General features: G+C 37.1%; 1 long non-coding RNA gene across 1 annotated transcript; it reads right to left on the bottom strand.

The window, feature by feature from the left end:
- Positions 1 to 839: 839 nt before the first annotated feature.
- On the bottom strand, positions 840 to 19,174 carry LOC116663696. The gene is made up of 5 exons (XR_004319977.1): positions 18,514 to 19,174; positions 17,700 to 17,829; positions 13,404 to 14,302; positions 12,317 to 12,491; positions 840 to 2,020 (listed from the first exon to the last, which is right to left on the bottom strand). It is a non-coding gene; the product is annotated as an uncharacterized LOC116663696 (long non-coding RNA).
- Positions 19,175 to 19,707: the final 533 nt, after the last annotated feature.

The following is a 19,707-nucleotide window of genomic DNA, read 5'->3' as shown; positions in this document are numbered from 1 at the left end:
AGTAGGGTCCCTTCTGTCCATATGACCAGGAGCGAGATTCCTGGGTCATATGGTAAGTCTATTCCTAGTCTTTTGAGGAATCTCCATACTGTTTTCCACAGTGGCTGCACCAACCTGCATTCCCACCAGAAGTGTAGGAGGGTTCCCCTTTCTCCACAGCCTCTCCAGCATTTGTCATTTGTGGACTTTGGAATGATGGCCATTCTGACTGATGTGAGGTGATACCTCATTGTAGTTTTGATTTTCATTTCTCTGATAATTAGTGATATTGAGCATTTTTTCATGTGCCTATTGATCATTTGTATTTCTTCCTTGAAGAATTGCTTGTTTAGGTCTTCTGCCCACTTTTAGACTGGGTTTTTTTTTTTTCTTGTTAAATCATGTGAGTTGCTTATATATTCTGGAGATCAAGCCTTTGTCAGTTTCATTTGCAAAAATTTTCTCCCATTCCGTAGGTTGTCATTTTGTTTTACTTATGGTTTCCTTTGCTGTGCAGAAGCTTGTAATTTTCATTAGGTCCCATTTGTTTATTCTTGCTTTTATTTCTATTGCTTGGGTAGACTGTTCTAGGAGAACATTTTTGAGATGTATGTCAGATGTTTTGCCTATATTCTCTTCTAGGATGTTTATTGTATCTTGTCTTCTGTTTAAGTCTTTGATCCATTTTGAGTTTATATTTGTATATGGTGTAAGGGAGTGTTCTAGCTTCACTGCTTTACATGCTGCTGTCCAGTTTTCCCAATACCATTTGCTGAAGAGACTGTCTTTATCCCATTGTATATTCTTGCCTCCTTTGTCGAAGATTAATTGACCAAAAGTTTGTGGGTTCATTTCTGGGCTCTTTATTCTGTTCCATTGGTCCATATGTCTGTTTTTGTACCAATACCATGCTGTCTTGATTACTGTAGCTCTGTAGTATTGTCTGAAGTCTGGCAAAAAGTGGGTTTGATGAGACTAACTTTCTTACTGATTTGCTTGCTTTGACTAGTAATCACATTATCATTATATAAAAATTTATAATGCCCTATTTATGATTTTTATATGGGTCATGCTCAAAAGAAATTTTTTGCTTTGTTTCTAGTTTTAAAAATTTAAGTAAACTGCCTTTTTGTAAATTTTCTATTCCTTCCCCCCATTGTCTTCTTTCCTGCGCTTCGCTTTTGAGTGAAGGGCTTAAAAAGTAAAACTCCACTTTTTTGTCTTTAATTCAATTTATGTTTATCACAATCTTGACATACTCATCCCCAATGATTTAAAGAATTAAAAAGTAAATGTAAATGTTTTCAAAAGATTCAAATGTAAATATGTTTGTATCAAAGATGTGAGTTAAAGTAAATGTTAAAAAACTAAAAAATTACTCTTCATATATTTTTCAAATAGTTTATTTTTTCTTAAAGTATTCAAAGTTATTTCTTAAAATTAAAAGGCATAACTATTAATGGAATTACTTTTTTTAGATCACAAACTTTTTCCCTGGAATTAATTTTTATTTAGAAATTAAAGTCAATAAATTTGTTTAATTTTTTGAATTTAATTAATATTGCTAAATAGTTTAGAAAAATAAAACCATTCCCAGTGCTAACCTTCAACAGCCATCTAGTTGTCAATGTGGTAATCATACTTAATGCATAATTACATCTAAACATAAAGGTATACAAATTCAAGAATAAAACAAAATGTTTACCATTGCAAAATATTGCTCAGTCAACACATGCAACCACTGAGCATACTTCACCAACCCATGAGTATCTCCAAAGCCACACGCTGGAACACAAAGTGAAACAAGAAAATGGCACTAGGCACTGCTGGGATCTCCTGCATTCACACTCTCTGATAGGAAGGATTTGACAAGTTCATTCATCTTTCTTCTCACTGTTTCCTCTGCTCATATTCTCCCCATGAAGCTGTGTCCTTTCCAGTGTGAACAGCACCACAGCACACAACCTTCACAGCATTTTTGTTTCAAGGACTTTGGGCAAGAAAAGTAGGGAAGTTCTCCCAGAGGCCTGAACAATGAGTCCTGAGAGGGAAAGTTTTGTAATTGAATTTCACCATTGGCACTTCTCTCCCCTCCTCTACCAAGAAAAAATTAAAAGGTTCAGAAACACCCACACTTTGTTTCAACAGTAACCCTGTGCCCCTCAACAGGTCACTGGATGAAAATCAGAGCCTCTGTTACCTGCACACAAACACCAATGAACAAATTAAGAGTTTGAGATCTAGGACATCTCAGACAGTTGAAGACTGTCATCCTCAGGTAGAGGACTCAAAGTACTGTGACTAATAGCTGAATGTTATTGGAAGCATCGCATGTGATAGAAAATAAAGGGTGTGCAAATGTCATTAAACGATCTGTCTTTCTTTTCTAAAATTTCCATCTCATTACTATTTAAAAAAATATATTAAAGGAAGTTCTAGCCTAAGATGGAAAATCACCTCTAGTTTTTGCAGACAACCATTTTCTACTTAATGATCCTTTTATTTTTAAACTGTCTTATTTCCTTTAGTCTAATTAATTTTAGTTCCTATAGATGGATTAATTTATGTAACTGCAGCATATGTTCCATTAGTTTTCACTCATAGGAGAAAGTTCTATAGTTTCGCATATATTCTGATTTACGGATATAATTATGCAGAGTTTTTTAAACAGCTGAGATCTAAATTTTAGCTCTTTTGGAAAAAATTCTTCCAAGAAGGTGGTATACTTTTTTTTAATAGTCACAATGTTCCCTACTTAATTCAATGAAAGACTTAGTCCTTCATTGAGCATATGATAAAACTGATCCCAGATGCAGTTTTTATTTCACTAAATGCAACCTGAAAATGAACACGCTCTTTCATTTGGGAACAAAATTCAATTATAAAGAAACAGAAAAATGCAACCTGAGATCAATAGCCTATTATAGTGCCAGCATGAGGAATAATTTCAGCTCAGTTTAATCTACTGAAATATGTGGCTATATACTGTTCATTTGCTTGTTCATCCCAACATGAGAAGTGACATACATTTAGTTTAATTTTATTGAAATATAAAGGGTATATGTAGAATTGAGTAGTGTTCAAAAGCATAATAGAAAATTCAAAATCAACAAGCTAACCTGAAGCCAAAAAAAAAAAAAAAATCTCAGTAAGCTAGATTCTCTTTAAAATTACAATTGGAATTTTAATATCCAATAGTCTCATTTCAATGAACATTATTTTTTTTAAAAGTTGATCACTAAGAAAACAGAAACACACTCTGTCTCCGAGCTGGAAGTTAATTTTTAAAAAGATGCATATTTCAATTTCATCAATTTGTTTTAAGATACAAGTCTTGTATAGATTATGTAATCCACTTCTGCGATCTCATGGATGAGCAAACAAGGTCCAGAGAGATTGAGTGACTTGTTCATTCAGTCAGCTAGTTAGTTGGGAGAAGAAATGTGCTCTCCTAGCTGGTTAAATGGGATAGAAAGCCTCCAGAGTTGAAATGTCTCTGACAGGGCTCAGGACATGCTACCCCAAAATAGGGCACCCTGGCATATTGGATATTTCAAGCTGAAGGAATTGAGAGATGGCACATTGAAATAAAATTCTAGGACCAAGATTGAGCCGCTTCTGTCTGGGTTGCCATGGCAGCAAACCAAAACATACATGACTTTCATGTCCCTGTCAATATTCCACTTGACCAGAAATACAGCCTGTGCCCACCTTCTAAGTGTTACATGCTGATTGTAAATAATTCAAACAAAAGAAAGGCCTAATGCCTTGTTATTTCACAAATACACCCCGTTATGCAGCATTCTTTTCTCTTAAACTACGTAATGCCTAGTTTTACAGTCTTTTCGGGAAATTTCTCTCTCCATCTCAAATACTAACTTTGATCAGGTGCAAGTTTTCAATCAAACGTATTCTTCTGGTGTTGTAAAATAAACGAAGTCCCTCGCTAGGACTCCATTGTTCTGATTTTATCAACAGTAATACAGGAACTGAAGTCCAGATTTCTGGCATTACCCAAGCCTCCAGCCATTCAATTTCCTCATCTTCTCTTATTAAAAAAAGAAAATCATCAACAGAAAAAAGAAATAATGCCATCTGGATCCCTGACTCCTTTAACGTTCTACCAGAACATAAAATTTTTTAGAAATTTCTTTCAGGTTTCTTCTGAGTACATATTTCAGCTCTTTAATAATAATAAATGGGACAGTTTCACAAAGGAAGGTAGGTGGACCACCTGCATCAGAATCACCATAGCAGAGGTTAAAATCGCAGACTACCAACCCAGAACCCAAACCCAGAGCCAGGAAATGTGCATTTTTGACAAGCCTCTCCACCCCACAGCCTATTCATGGTGATTCTTACCCATACTAATTTTGGAGAACCACTGTGATTTGGTAAGTCTTAGCTGCAGTCCTCACTGTCTCCTATGCCCTAGTCTAGATAGAGTATGATATCACTAACAAAGTGGAGCACAGGACTTCTGAAGGACTCTTCTCTTACTCCTAGAACAGGACAATAAACTTAAATTTGCAGTTAATACGAATGTAATTAACCTAGGTAGAATGAAGACAGCACAGGTTTCTGCACGAGGTCTCTCACCTCTCGTTTTACATCGATGTAAACCAATGGTATTCCTTAAATCCCCCGGAAATTTCCCTCTGCAAACTGCCCAAGAAACAGATTCTATGTTTCTTCACACTGTCCTGGGTTAACAGTTCCTTTTAAGCCTACTTAGCCTTGCCCTTGTCCAGCTGTGAACTGAATTCTCTGTTTTTAACAAATTACAGTTAGACTCTAATTCTTGAATATAGTTCTACAACTACTAACAATACAGTAGAACTCTATTAAAAATAAAATAAATGCATTGCATTGGATATGAGAAAGTGGTAAAAGGTATGGAGAAAAACAAAGCCAGACAATGGACAGGGAATGCCAGATTAGGGGGTGGAGATTGCAATTTTAAGTAGGGTAGTCAGAGAAGGCCCCACTGAGAATGTGATATTTGAGAAATAAAAACAAATAGGGTGAGAGCTTGAGTCATGCAGATATTAAGGTAAGAGCTTTCCAGACAGAAAGAACAGCAAATGCAAAAACCCTGAGATCAGAATGTGCCTGGTGTGTTTGAAAAACAGGAGACCAGTGAGGCTGAACAGAGTAAACAAGGGGGAAAGTAGTAGAAGATGAGGTAAATAGGTGGGAGCAAGGAGGCTGGAAGACTATGGAGGAGCTTATGGACCAGGGTAAGAAATTTAGCTCTTAAAAAATAAATAAGTTAGTTAGTTAATTAATTAATTAATTAATTAATTAATTAATTAAAGAAATTTAGCTCTTACTCTGAGGGCCACAGGGAGCCACTGGAGGGTTTTGAGCAGAAAAGTAACATGAACTTACACTCAAAAGCATCATTCTAGTTATATTAAGAATAGTCGAAGTGGGAGGAGAGTATAGCTCAAGTGCTTAGCATGCATGAGATCCAGGGTTCAATCCCCAGTATCTTCTCTAAGAATAAATATATAAACCTAATCCCCTCCAATAAAAAAGAGAGAGAGAACAGACTTTAGGGGAGACAAAGGTGAAAATAGTGAAAAATGATGGTGGTGAGGGTGGTGGTGGTGATGATGGTGGTGAAGAGTGAAGACAGTGAGAAAGCTGGATTCTAGGAGTTGATGGGTTTGATAAGAATTGTAAGAGAAATAGAGGAGTCAAGGATGACTCCAAGGCTCTCTAACCTGAACAACTGTAGGTTGGGGCTATCATTAACTGAGAAGGAGTTTCATTTGGGCATGTTAAATTTGAGATGCATATTAGATATCTCAGTGGAGTTGATGAATAGGGAATTTACTGTAGGAGAAGTTCAGAAGAGTTTCATACTAATAAAAAAATTTGAGAAGAATGATATTAAAAATCATGAGACTGGGTATGATCACAAAGTGTAGATAGAAAAGAGGACATTTTCAAGAACTGAATTCTTACAACCTCCATCACTGAGAAGCTGTAAAGATGAGGAAGCACCAACAAAAGAGAATGGGAGGGGCAGTTATTAAGGTAAAAGAAAGAGAAAGAGAGTGATCAACTGTGCCAAATGCGCTGAATGTCAAATCAGATGAAGATGGAGGGTTAACCATTGCATTGAGCAACATGGATGTCATCAGTTACCTTCGTAAGAGCAGTTTCAGTGGAATGTGTTGGGTGAAAACACACTGCAGCAGGATTAAAAAGAACTGGAAGAGAGAAACTGGAAATATTTGAGATTTGCTATAAAGAAAGAAGAGATATGAAACTGAAGGGGATGAAATTACATGAAGAGGATATAATAGTGTTATTGTTGTTGTTTTCAACGGGCATGTTATGGATAAATATTTGTGGGCCCCCCCAACCGCCCAGCCTACCAAATGCAAATATTGAAATCCTCACCCTCAATGTGTTGCTATTAGGAGCTGGGGGTTTGGGGCGGTAATTAGGTCATGGGGGTAGAGCGCTCATGATAGGATTAGGTCCTTATAAGAAGAAACACTGAGATCTTGCACGTGCTCCCTCTCTCTCTTTCTCTCTGCTCTTAACCATGTGAAGACACAGCAAGAAGGTGGCCATCTACAAACCAGAACACGGGCTCTCACCAGACAACAGATCTGCCAGTGCCTTGATCTCGAACTTCCCAGCCTCCACAAATGTGAGAAATGAATGTTTTTTAAGCCACCTAATCTATGATAGTTTGCTAGAGCAGCCCAAACTGACTAAGACAGGATGGAAATAGCACATTTGCTTTATGATGGAATAAATCATAGCAAGGAAAGAACTGACGACTCAAAAAGGAAGTGAGAATTGTTGCAATCGGCAAGAAGGGACACGAACTAGCGCCCTGGTAGAGGCGTTGCCCAGGGATGAGACACCAGACAATTTCTCCAAAGTTACAGAAGTGAATATAGGAGAGATGGTCACAGAAGTTTGTAGGTATTTGTAGTAATGGAAACTTGTGGATGTTCTCTTTCGATTTCGTCCATTTTCTTAGTGAAAAAGGAAGCCAGAAAATCAGCTGAGAGTGAGGGGAATGAACAACAGAGAGAACAGCAAATTCATTAGCAAATTCTAAAATTTACACCACTCCTGAAATGAGCAAAGAAAAGTCTAACATCTCTATTTTCTATAACACATTTAATACTCATCTCAATATTCCATCCCATCTGGGGAGAAGTGAGAGGACAGAGACACATCTAAAAACTGTCAATTAACAGTTTCAGTTTACATAGTCTCCATAATGTAAAATGGTCAATCACGGCACAGTTTAGCTCCCCATCAGAGCTGTTCTCACCCTCTTCTTCCCAAGATGACATCTGACTGAGTATATGGGAAAGATTACAGAATCCAAGGGATTCTCCCTTCCATGGAGCCTGCCATCCTTGTGCTGGTCTCCACTGAGAGATGGCGGGTGAGATCCTGGGTGTGCCAAACTGTTATGACTGAAGAATACAAATTCCGTTACCTTTACTTTACCCAGTCCTGGTCTAGTGAGACTACACCCTCCATCTCACCCCACACTCCAGGATTCAACCCCCAATGAGACCTGGCCAATGGGCAGACGTTCACAGGGAGTCTGCGGGTGACTCCCACTGAGTGTCTGGCCTCACCCACCAGTGCAGCAAACCACTGAGAACAAGTTCCCAGCAATCTCCCTTCCAGATAGAGCTGGATGGGGAGACCTGGAATGCTGCCTCACACTTGTCTTTCCACCCACCTTCATCAACCATGGCTACACTACTGCCTCCGACGTTGACACAGAGCCACCCTGAGTGGCAGCCTCATGCCAACAATCCAGAAGGAGAATGAACAAAAACTTTATTTTTGCTTTCTTGCAGATGTATCAGCCTGGAGAAGAGAAGTGAGACATAGACCTCTCCCACATGTTTCGGACCAGAAAACCCAGTCTTCCACTTTCCTCTGGTCCAGAGCACAACATCTTACTTTTCTTTTAGGTACTAAACCTAACGCTCAGTCTGAATGGTTGAAGGGTTATCTTTGCTTTATTATAGGAGAAAATATGTGATCTGAGGCCTCTTTACATGATTCTAAATAACGAAAGGCTTGGATCAACTTGGAACTAGGAATTACTAAAGATGAAAATATATTGGTTTAAGAGCTCCATGGTATTATCCTCCACACCAACTACTTTCTACCTGTTCTATGTAATTTGGAGCTGAGTTGAAAATGTATGACTTTCCACAAAAGTATGTCATTAAAACAGTGACTTTTTTTCAAACCAGTATTTCATTCTACGATTGCTTTAATTGTTCAGATTTTGTTGTCATCACTGTCTTTTTGCTTTAATTCTGTACTGAGGTGATTTCTCAAAGGGCACAATTTTAAAAAATCAAATCAATAAATATGCTTTACTTCTATCTAAATTGTAAACCCAAAATATGGCACCAAGTGATTATGCTAAGATTATTTATGCATTCCCTTTTAAAGGTCACCCCTCTAAGCTGAAGGCTTTCTGTCAGACTGACATCGCCTCTGTTTTGCTCATCATTGTTTAACCTACGACAACCTATTTTCCTCGTAGGAGAAGAAAAGCTCATTAATTCACATTAATACACACAGGTTTGACAGCCAGTGCTGTTAGGACTTCAATGCTTATTAATACTTATGTACATCGACCTTACTGAGAACTTTTCTTCTAGTCAGATACACTGAAAACATGATATGAAAATATAGCTTCACCAAAGATGCTTGCTTGAGAGTTAACATTGTACCTAATGGATCAAAAATATTTACTCCATTTATTGTTCCTCTTCAGTTCAAGGTTTAATAGACTAATTCATTAATCATCCAGAGTTGTTATACGAAGGAGGGAGTCAATTCATTTACACTAAATGTGTTTTTGTGATGTGGGAACATGGACCTTTTTGAGCTAAACTACAAATACACTGGAGGTAGGCAGAACTAAAATGAAAATTTTATAATGAAAAAACAAGTTCTAATTGGTATAGCAGGAAAAACTTCATGATACTTGGTCTATAACATCCCTCAACTATAATATTTCATTTCAGTTTTTAATGTTATATCCTATTAGTGGAATTTTTCTGTTAATACTTGTGTCTTAAAATCAACCACAAAGAGAAAATGTTTGTAGCCCTAGAGTGGGTCATTTCTTCAAGGAAAAAAGGGAAAACGGAGAAAAGCAGAGGGTCAAAGGAAAAGGAAGATCAGGTAAGGAGACCTACCAGTAAATCTAAAACTAGAAATAAAACATATTGTTCAAATTAATTAATTTTATATTTATTCCCTCTAAAACCTAGAGAAGAGCATTAAATAATTTCAGAGAAATAATTTTGATGTGCTGAAATACTAGAAGGCAAGTAATTCTCTGATTAGCTATCTGAAGTTAGAAATAGCATTTTGCCATTCATTTGTTCATTCGTTCATTCATTCATTCAAAACCTGTTCTACACTATGCACTGGGCAAGAGACTGAGGATACAGAATAAATAAAATAGTCCCTGACCTAATGAAGCTAATTTGAATGTTGTTTAAAAGTTTGCCTATAAAGAAGCCTATGTCACTTGGTTCAAATTATGCTTGAATGTTTCGGCTACTGTAAGAAATGAGACCTGGTTCCTAGATGCATCTGCTTTGGAAAAGACAAGCACAACTACCATTATATTTGGCTTGCCTGTTCAGTTTGGAATTGGTGCTGAATCCTAGCAAACAGGGAAAGTCCAATTAAGGTAAACTATACTCAGCAACTAAAGCAGCTGTGGGTATAGATGTAGCTGTTTGACTCTGAGGTTAAGATGGAATCAGTGAGTATATGACAACACTAAATTACTATCTTACAATTCCAGAGGTCAGAAGTCCAAAATGGATCTTACTGGGCTAAAATCAAGGTGACAGCAGGACTGTGCTTATTCTGGAATTTCCAGGGGAGAACTGGCTTCCTTGCCTATGCCAGCTGTTAGAGGCCACCGTGTGTTACTTGGTTCATGGTCCCTTCTTCCATCATCCAAGCCAGCAGTGGAGCATCTCCAAATCTCTCTGACTCGGACCCTTCACATTCCTGCCTCCTCTTTCATTTATTAGTACCTTTGTGATCACATTGAGACCAACAAAACAATCCAGAATAATCAAATCCCTAATTCTAGCACACCTGCAAAGTCCCTTTTGCCAAGTAAGGTAGCATATTCATAGGTTCTTGACATTTTACAGCGTCATTAATCTGTCTACCACACTGAGGTTTTATTTCATAATTAGTTATTAACTAATTAGTTAATTAGTCTATAAACCCTTTTCACAAACACTGCTAGGAGATGGGGTTTTATCAGAACTTTTCAGAAATTGGCTGCATAGGAGGGTGCAATATCTAGAGACCTAAAGATAGTCAGTTCCTAGCCTATGATAAAGTCAGAAAGAGAAAATTAGCCCGTTAAAACTGTTAAGAGGAGGCTACTATTTGTGAGCTTCATACACACAGGTAATTGATGTATGTATACTCATCCTACCAACATTGTAACAGTTAAACAACAAGAAAAACGTCTAGAGCAATGGTTTTGAGACAGGATCACTCCTTCAGTAGTTAGTGGGCAGTTACTAAGTCAGTTAGTAGTTAGTGGGTGATTAGTGGGGATGTTCTGAGTTGTCAAAATGATTGGGAGGGACACTAGTTGCATTTAATGGGTAGGGATCAGACATGCCAGATATCCCACAACATAAGGACCAAGACTACAAAAATTAAGTATGAAATGACAACCCACATGGTTTGTATAGGTAAGAACCTGTTTATAACTAATTACATGGGCCTAGAATCTAATTCCATTTTACATGTAAAAACAAAGTATTTTTTTTTGCATTCTTTAATGCAATGAACATATATCTTGTACTACATAATCAAGCAAACAATGTGGGTTTTTATTCAAAACTGAACGAAGAATTGTTATCATTTTAGAAAATTATACCATCATCAATCATGCTTCCTCAGTGTATCAGTACAATACAACCTACACTATTAGCTATTCCTTTCAAGGTGTTCCTATGATTACGTACAAGGCCCTGGTGACATCATTATGTCTTCTAGTGTGATTGTGCCCATGGATTTACATGCTGAAATACATGTTCATTATATATTATTTTGTTTCTATTCCTTTTTATATTACAATTAGGACATTATATTTATTCTCCTAAATTTGTGAGTGTAGGTAGGTTAAATTATCTATGAATTCTATGTTAAGAGAGTAAGGGAGGCAAAATAAAACATTTGTTATAGAAAGGGAGCCATAGGACTGTGCTGAATCTTCAGGGCTACAACTAGCATTGATCTTCACTTTGGCATTGACTTTAGGTAGCCTTTGAAAATTACAGATGCTCCTTACTTCAATCAACAAATAAAGATTTTGCTTCCACTTTTATATTTCAGACAATTTAGTTGGCTGCTTACAGCTTTGCTACATATCATGGCTAATGGTCTACAACATGTCCCTCTACTAGACCCCAGTGACTTTTTCTCCATCACCACTCAATCAACAGTTGTGGACTGTGGAAGATATGAGAACATTAAATTAAAGAGGTCAAAGAGGAAGTCTCAAGGGAAATTTTTAACTATTTTGAACTAAGTGAAAATTAAAATTAAACATTTCAAAATTTGTAGAATACAGCTAAAGCAGTACTTAAGGAAAAATGTATAGCATTAAGTGCCTATATTAAAAAAAAGAAAGATATAAAACCAGTAACTTAAGCTCTACCTTAAGAAGCCAGGGGAGGGGGAAAAAAAAACTAAAGCAAACAGAAGGGATGAAAAACTAAATATTACAGCAGAAATCAGTAAAATTAAAAATATAATTGAGAAAAATCTATGAAATCAAAGGTAGCTCACACTAAATAAAGGTGAAATGAGAACTTCCTTGAGATATCATAGTGCACTGGTTCTCACACTTTTTAGTCTCAGGATCCCTTTACACTCTTAGAAATTCTTGAGAACTCTCCAGCCCCCAAATTTAGAACACAAGAATGCACAACCACATATTCCATTAGCCACCAGAGATATTATCATCACATATCATGTAGCCTCTGAAAACCTCCACTGCGTACTCATGTAAGAATGGAAAAGGCAAATAATGTCTTATTATTATGAAAAGAGTTTTGAGTTTATGGACAATCAGCAAGCCTCTCAGAAACCCCCAGGAGTCCCCAGATAATACGCTGGAGAATCTGAAGAGGAGATATGCAAAGGCTTAGGTAGATTGGAATGCTAGAGTGAATTTATCATATAAGACTTGATCATCTACCATCTAAGAATATATCCCCTGGAAAGGTCCAGAGGACACTCTTTTCACCAAGGCTATGCAACATACATTCATGAGGGGAATCTCATCATCCTCAAAGCTCTGTGGTGGTTGTTCTTTGCAGGCCAGGAAAGACAGAGGGAACTGTTGTCATCAAACTGGGCTCCTTAAATCCAACAGGGATAGTGGCAGACTGGCAGGGACCAAGTTGCAACACTCAGTTGCCAAAGACAGGTTGATGTGGCTGCCATAAAAGGTAGTAAAATTAAAGCATTAATCAGAATAATTTGACATAAATATGTATCTTTGGCGTAGGTAACTGACCATGGTGTCCCTAGAACTAAATTAGAAGGGCAGCCTACCAAAGTCTTAATTTAAAGATGTGAAATGTTCTAGGTCTGACTTGAATCACCACAATGAGGAATTTGGGTCCCCCAAAATTCCCAGAGTGAAGCCTCTTAACTCACTGTAAATAAGTTTACATTAAATTTTACAAGCCCTCAGTCTCCTTGGTTTTCAGTATTGCATAGTACTAGCTTCTCTTTCCTAAATTAATCATAATATTGACACTAATGTTTCTAATTTTAACTTAAATCTAACAATGTTACATTGGGGCTAGGGTTTCAGCAGGAATAGGAACTTGCTGCTATGAAAAGTTATATTATGCTAAAGATTCAGTGTGACCAGGCTTTATTGATACTTAGAGAACCAACTGCCTTAATGTTTGGTGCAATTTACAATGCATAAGCAAATCTTAGGTAAAGTAACTTCATCGTTTTTAGTTCAGAAAGCTGCAGAAGCAATACATCCATTGTACCCAGCGTTTTATCACAAAGAGGATTAAATTCTTTTCTCTCCAGGGAGATGGGAGTTTGTCCCTAAGAATGCTTATGTATTATACATAGTTCTATTACTTACAAATAATTTCTTAAAGCTAGTGTCCTTCTAGTGCACAGAGTCGGTCAATTTATTTTGAAACACAGAAGCACAATAGAGGATTAGCTTCCATCAATGTATATACTATACTGAATATAGATACTTTTGAGAAAATCTCTTTTTAAGAATATTCTTTCTGCTAAGTCCCATTTTGGGCCTTTCTGCGTGCTGGCCTGGAGGTTTCCCTTTGCCATAATCTCTTAGAAATACAACTTCTTACCCATAGCTGATAGGAGAAGCTCTGTGGTCCCAAGCTGAAATGTGATGCCTCAAATAGGATTAGGTATTATTGACCTAATATTCTGTACAAATTTAGAAGACATACAGTTACTGAGAATTGACTCACAAACTCATATGCTTGCTTCTGCCTAAGACAGCCAAAATGCAATGCTGTGGAAAATATATTCAAATTTTAAGAAACATTGAGACAGGAGCTTAAAGACAATCTTGGTATCTTTTAATTCCTCGCTTAATCTTTAGTAACTTTGGTTTTATCAAGGACTTATTTTGTGGGAAGAAAAAAAATGCAAAAGGCGGGGGAAAATGGAAAGTAGAGGATTAAGATTATTTTCAGAGATAATTCAGCATGGTCTTTGCTACAGATAATAGGCATCATTTTCCCCTAAATGAGTGAAATAACTTTAAATTCATTTAATTGTTCCAGACCATATTAATCTGGATTTCCTGGTAAAAAAACATATATTAATGCTGAAATTCAGAAAATGTAAAAGGCTTTTCAAACTGTCCAAATAGTGTCTGATATCAAGGATATAAATTACTCAGCTTTCAACTACCAAAGTCAAAAGGTGATTATCCTTAGTGAGAGATTAATTGTAAAAACCACTTTTGTCAAGAGAGCACAGAAATTTACATAATTAGTAAAAAGGACACAAGTCCTATCATGATACTCCTCTAAAAAGTATCTAATTGCTCCCAGTTTCACTCAGAGTACATTAGTTTTCTAATACTGCCAAATCAAATTATCATAAACTTAGTGGCCTAAAACACTTATCTTGTAGTCACCACAGGTCAGAAGTCCAGCGAGCTCAGGTGAGTCTCTGCTTAGTCTTACAAGGCCGAATCAAGAAGTCAGCAAGCATGTGTTCCTTTCTGGAGGTTCTAGGAGAGAATTATTTCCTTGCACATTCAGGTGGCTGCCAGAATTTGGTAGTTGTTTCCTTGCTGGCTGACAGCTAAGAACTCTTCTCAGATTCCAGAGGACCACCTGAATAATCAGTGATACTCTGCCCATCTCAAGGTCCATACCCTTTCATTGCTTGGTTGGTTGGTTTGTTTTTTAAACTGAGGTATAATTGGCAGAGAACATTGTATTAGTTTCAGGTGTACAACACAATGATTCACTATTTGTCTGTACTGCGACAGGATCACAAGTCTAGTCAACATCCATCACCACACATAAGCAAAATTGTTTCTTGCAATAACTTTTTAAGGTCTACTCTCAGCAACTTTCAAATATGCAATACAGTATTACTAATTGTAGTCCCCATGCTGTACATTACATGCCTATGACTTATTTTATAACTGGGAATTTATAGCTTTTGACCCCCTTCATCCATTTTTGCCTTCCCACACCCCACCTCCAGCAACCACCAATCTTCTTCTCTGAATCTATGAGCTTAGTTTTGGTTTCTTGATGGTTTGGGTTTCTTGATGGTTTTTGGTTTTTGTTTCTCGAGTTTTTTATTTTTACATTCCACATATAAATGATATCATACATTATGTGTCTTCCCCATCTGACTTACTTCTCTCAGCACAATGCCCTCGATTCCATCCATTATGTCACAAATGACAAGATTTCATTCTATTTATGGCTGAATAATATTCCATTATACATATATATACGTATGTATATATATGCGTGTGTGTGTGTATCCCTTACAATTTCTTTACCCATTCATCTATGGACACTAAGGTTGTTTCCACATCCTAGCTGTTGTACATAATGTTGCAATGCATATAGTGGTGCATATCTTTTCAAGTTAGTGTTTTTGTTTTCTTCAGATAAATATCCATAAGTGGAATTGCTGGATCACATGGTAGTTCTATTTTTAATTTTGGGAGGAAGCTCTATACTGTTTTCCATAGTGGCTGCACCAACTTAACATTCCTGCCAACAGTGCACAAGGGTTGCCTTTTCTCCACATTCTTGCCAAAACCTGTTTTGCTTTGTTTTTGTCTCTTTGATAATAGCCCTTCTAACAGGTGTGAGGAGATACCTCACTGTAGTTTTATTTGCATTTCCCTGATGATTAGTGATGCTGAGCATCTTTTCTTGTTTATCTGTTGTCAAGTCTATACTCTTAATCATATCTGCATAGTTCCCCTTGCCATATAACATATTCACAAGCTCTGGGGTAGGACAACGACATCTTTGGGGACCACAGAAAGTAAAAGGGAAAGTCCTTATAAAGGTCTAGATCTTATGTGATCTAAGCCACCACTACCTCTGATCTCCTTTCCTTTCTCTTGCTCACGCAACCCTAGCTTCCTCCATGCTGTTCCTGGAACACACTGAGCCAACTCCTGCCTTTGTCCTTGCTGTTCCCTCTGCCAGAGGTTCTTCCACAGATTCCATTCTAAAAACCTCATCCCTGTAAAAATTTTGCTCTAATCTCACCTTCTTAATGGGGCCTACCATGGGTGCCCTGTTTAATACTCGAGTAATTGTTTATCCCATAGCACCTATTACCCTTTAACTTACTCTTTAACTTATTTACTATGATTATTTCCTGCTGTCTCTTTCTGCTGGAATATTAGATCCACAAGAGTGTCTTTATTCCTCTGATCTATCCCAAGGCTCTAGTACACATCAGGAGCTCAATAAATATTACTTGAATTGGTTGTTAAACAAAGTTTTCCAAATATTGACTGATAGATGGGATTACAGGTATATGTTCTATGTTCTTTTTGAAGGTCATGTAAACTGTCACAGCGCTGCCTGAAATACTGAATTAGTTCCTTGATTCTTACTAGTTTCTCCTTTTTAAATCAATGACATTATTCAATGTTTCCATATTTTAATTCATCAAAGTCAATATTCCTTTTATTCTGGCTCAAAAGAAAACTTTGAAAACAATGAGTTATTTATACCTGTCCATTCCCTCTAAAAAAATTTTTTTGATCTTCTGTGATAAAGAGGTAGAGTAAGACTAATATCAAGCCTCAAAAAAAGGCAAAAAGAAAAAAGATGTAATAAAGTTGTCATTATTTCCAAAAGCTTAAATAAAGCAATGGCTTTTTATCTCGGATTCTCCAGCTTCCGTTTTTAAAGTTTATTGTAAAACTTTCTCATTTTGGACATTTCCAACAGTTACCACAAGATGGAGGCACATCTGTAGCTTGAGTTAAATGTTTCTGAAATATTAGGAGCATGAACGATGTTTTCAACTACTTAAATTCCACTTCAAATTATGCCTTAAAAACTACTTCTGCAAGACTTAACTGCTACTTAGAAGAAACAGCCAGGAAGAGACAGATGGTTTAAATTTGTAAAATATCTCTACTGATTAATCAAGAAATAACCTGGTAATTTAAGATATGACCCAAAGGCTCCAAAGTCACCAGTTTCACTGATCCATCTCAGAAAAAAAGTTCTCAGGCCCTCCCCAGTGTCAGTGTCACTACTCCAGCACACACTGCCCTGAGCTTTCTCACAGACTGCAGAAACTTCGAGCTAAAGCATGCATAGTTGTCCTCTGGTCAGAGATGCCTTTTGTCCCAAGAGCTTCCCTATGCCTGAACCTAGATACTAAGTACTAGCCCAAACAAATTATATGAAGACTTAAGCAAACTTTAATGATGTTTAAATACTCACAATTAACAAACATGCACAGTGATGTGTTGAGATGATCCTTTGTATACAGTAAATTTTTAAAAACTTTATAGGGCCAAAAATAACTCATTTGTTTTATGTTGTTCTTAATATTTTCTCTTCAAATATTCTTTCACACAGTAGATATTTCCAGTGCTGCAACTGGAACCCAGGTGATTCATTTAAAACACTTCTCAACCTCACCGAATCTTAAACTTAATGATTTAAAAATCAAATAGCCTAAATATTAAAGAAAATGCACTATAATTCCACAATGGTGCATTCTCAAGAATCTTGTTTCTGCCCAACTGTTATCAGCAAACATCTATGTGATTTTAGGCAAGACATTTATATGTTCTGTGTTCTTATCTTCTGCTCCAGATGCTGCAAAACCTACCTCCCTAAAACTTAGTAGCATGAAACCACCACTATATTTTTTTATATCTCACGATCTTGTGAATCAGGAATTCAAGCAAGTCTTGGCTGGGTAATTCTGTTCCACATGATAGGAACGGGCTCTGGTGATATTGAGCTGGCAGCTGGGCTGTGCTGAAGGGTCTGTGACAGCCTCACTCACATAATTGCTGCCTTGGTCAACTAGAAGGCTTAGTTTAGCTGAGTCCTTCTCCAGGCCCTTCTCATGCCCTTTCCATCTCTCTCCCACAGGGTAATGCATCTTCTTACCTGACAGATCAGGACTTCAAGAGACCACGGTGGAAGCTGCTGGTCCTCTAACAGGCTAGTTACAGGGGGACTGATGCCATGCCAGTTCCAGAACTGGCATATAGTTGGTAACAAAACCATTGTTCTCCACCTGCAAAAACATCCAACAACTCAGCCCACACACACACACTGTCCTCTCATGCGGGACCAAAGGGAGTGGATAGAGGGCCCTTATACCAAATCTTCACTATATACCCTCTCCTCAAAACTCCATTGTGGCTTCAAATGCTATTTATTTCAATGTACATAATATTCAAATTTTAATGACAGCCTCCTGAGAAATAACTTATACTAAGGGAAGATTAAGTCAAGTAGATACATTTGGCCTATTATCAAAAACAATTTTGAGTACATATGATGTTGCCATTTAAATTGGTGCTGATACGTCATCCCTCGTGAATTCACATCTGAGTGCTAAGAGCTTGTGAAGAGGGATGGAAGTGAAGATGGGTATTTTTTTTTTTTTTTTGAAAACTGAAAGAGACTGGTTTAAGATAACAGCCCAAAAAACACTTTCGTAATCTCCGTCTCGATAGCCAACATGAATAACTACAGGAAATACCATAATAAACTTAATATCAAAGACAAAAAGAGCAATCATTACCTAAGAATTTTAGCAAATTTCTACAAGAAAGTAAACGTGGGAAAGGGAGGCAGGTACAATAGACCTAAGTATACAAGCGAATGGACTTCAGTGAACATGGAAACAAGACTTCATAGCAGAACTTTGCTGTGCACATTATTTCTTCTCAGCATCAAATTCACCCTTCCTTACCCTAGTTTGTGATACTGGAACTAAGTCCTGCAGACTACATTTCTCCTTTTCAGCAAATTTGATACTGGATTTTGCCAACAGAGAGTACAGAAGGAACACTGCAAAGCTGGAAGAGGAAGAAAGGTGAAATCAAAATTGAGGATGATAGTGAAGATAAAAGAAAGAGAACACTCCTTTCAAATTGAGGGAGTAGGAAACTACATAACGCTAGCTGCCATATTTCAAACACGCTAAGAAAATAAAAGGAACCACTGTGAAGTTAGAAAGGCTTCCTAGAACATTATTTTTTCTAAAAATTCAGGAAAGCTAATTTCATATAAAAAATGAGCAAGAGCAAAGTACTGAAGTCAAATCCCATACAAAATTATTAGGAGAAAAAAGAGAAGAATGACATCCCTATAGACAATGAAAGCATGCCAGAAAGAAAGGGAAACTAAAAAGGTCAAATGTGCAACCTTGTTTCAAACTGAGCTAAAAGACATCAAGAAAGTGATACAAGCCTCAAAGAACAATATAAATGAAAATCTGAAAAACAAAATGAGGTAGATAATTCAGAAAAGAATCAAACACTGAAGAAAAAATAACTTCAAAATGAGGACTAAACCAGAAGGTACACAAAACTAAATAAAGACAAGAAATAAAGACAAAGGAAAAAGAGAGTGAAAAGAAGGAAAACTCAAAGACAAAAAATATTTAGTTTCTTCCACGTCCAATTTAGGAAGTAATTTTCAATGCCACAGCATGTCTTCCTCAGTTTTCAGAGTGCACTAAAGAAGAGGAATACAGTGGTATTTCCAAGGGCTGTTAGACACAGGGTCTGAGTTGACACTGATGAACCAAAATTTCTCATGGTTCCTGCTGGAGTGGAACCAGAAGGAAGCCAGGTGACAAATGGAACCTTGGCCCATGTCTGTTTCACGGTGGGCAAGTCACGATATACAGCCAGAAAATTCTTGATCATTTAAACATTGTGCTGATCCACTCACTACACTGATGGCATCATGTTCACTGAACCTGCAAGAAATAAGTGGCAAATACTATGGACATCCTGGTAAGACACCTGTATGCCAGATCACAGGAGGTAAACCACAAAAATTCAGGTTTACCACATGGGTGAGGTTGTGAGTCCAGTGGTCTGGCATGCTGAGACATCTATTCAAAGGATAAACATTGCACTTTGCTCCTCCTACCACT

This window comes from Camelus ferus, chromosome 5 (genome assembly GCF_009834535.1).
Source record: "Camelus ferus isolate YT-003-E chromosome 5, BCGSAC_Cfer_1.0, whole genome shotgun sequence".
Classification (NCBI taxonomy): Eukaryota; Metazoa; Chordata; class Mammalia; order Artiodactyla; family Camelidae; genus Camelus; species Camelus ferus.
The sequence above is the reverse complement of the archived record's forward strand: the minus strand, read 5'-3'. Positions and strand labels throughout refer to the sequence as shown.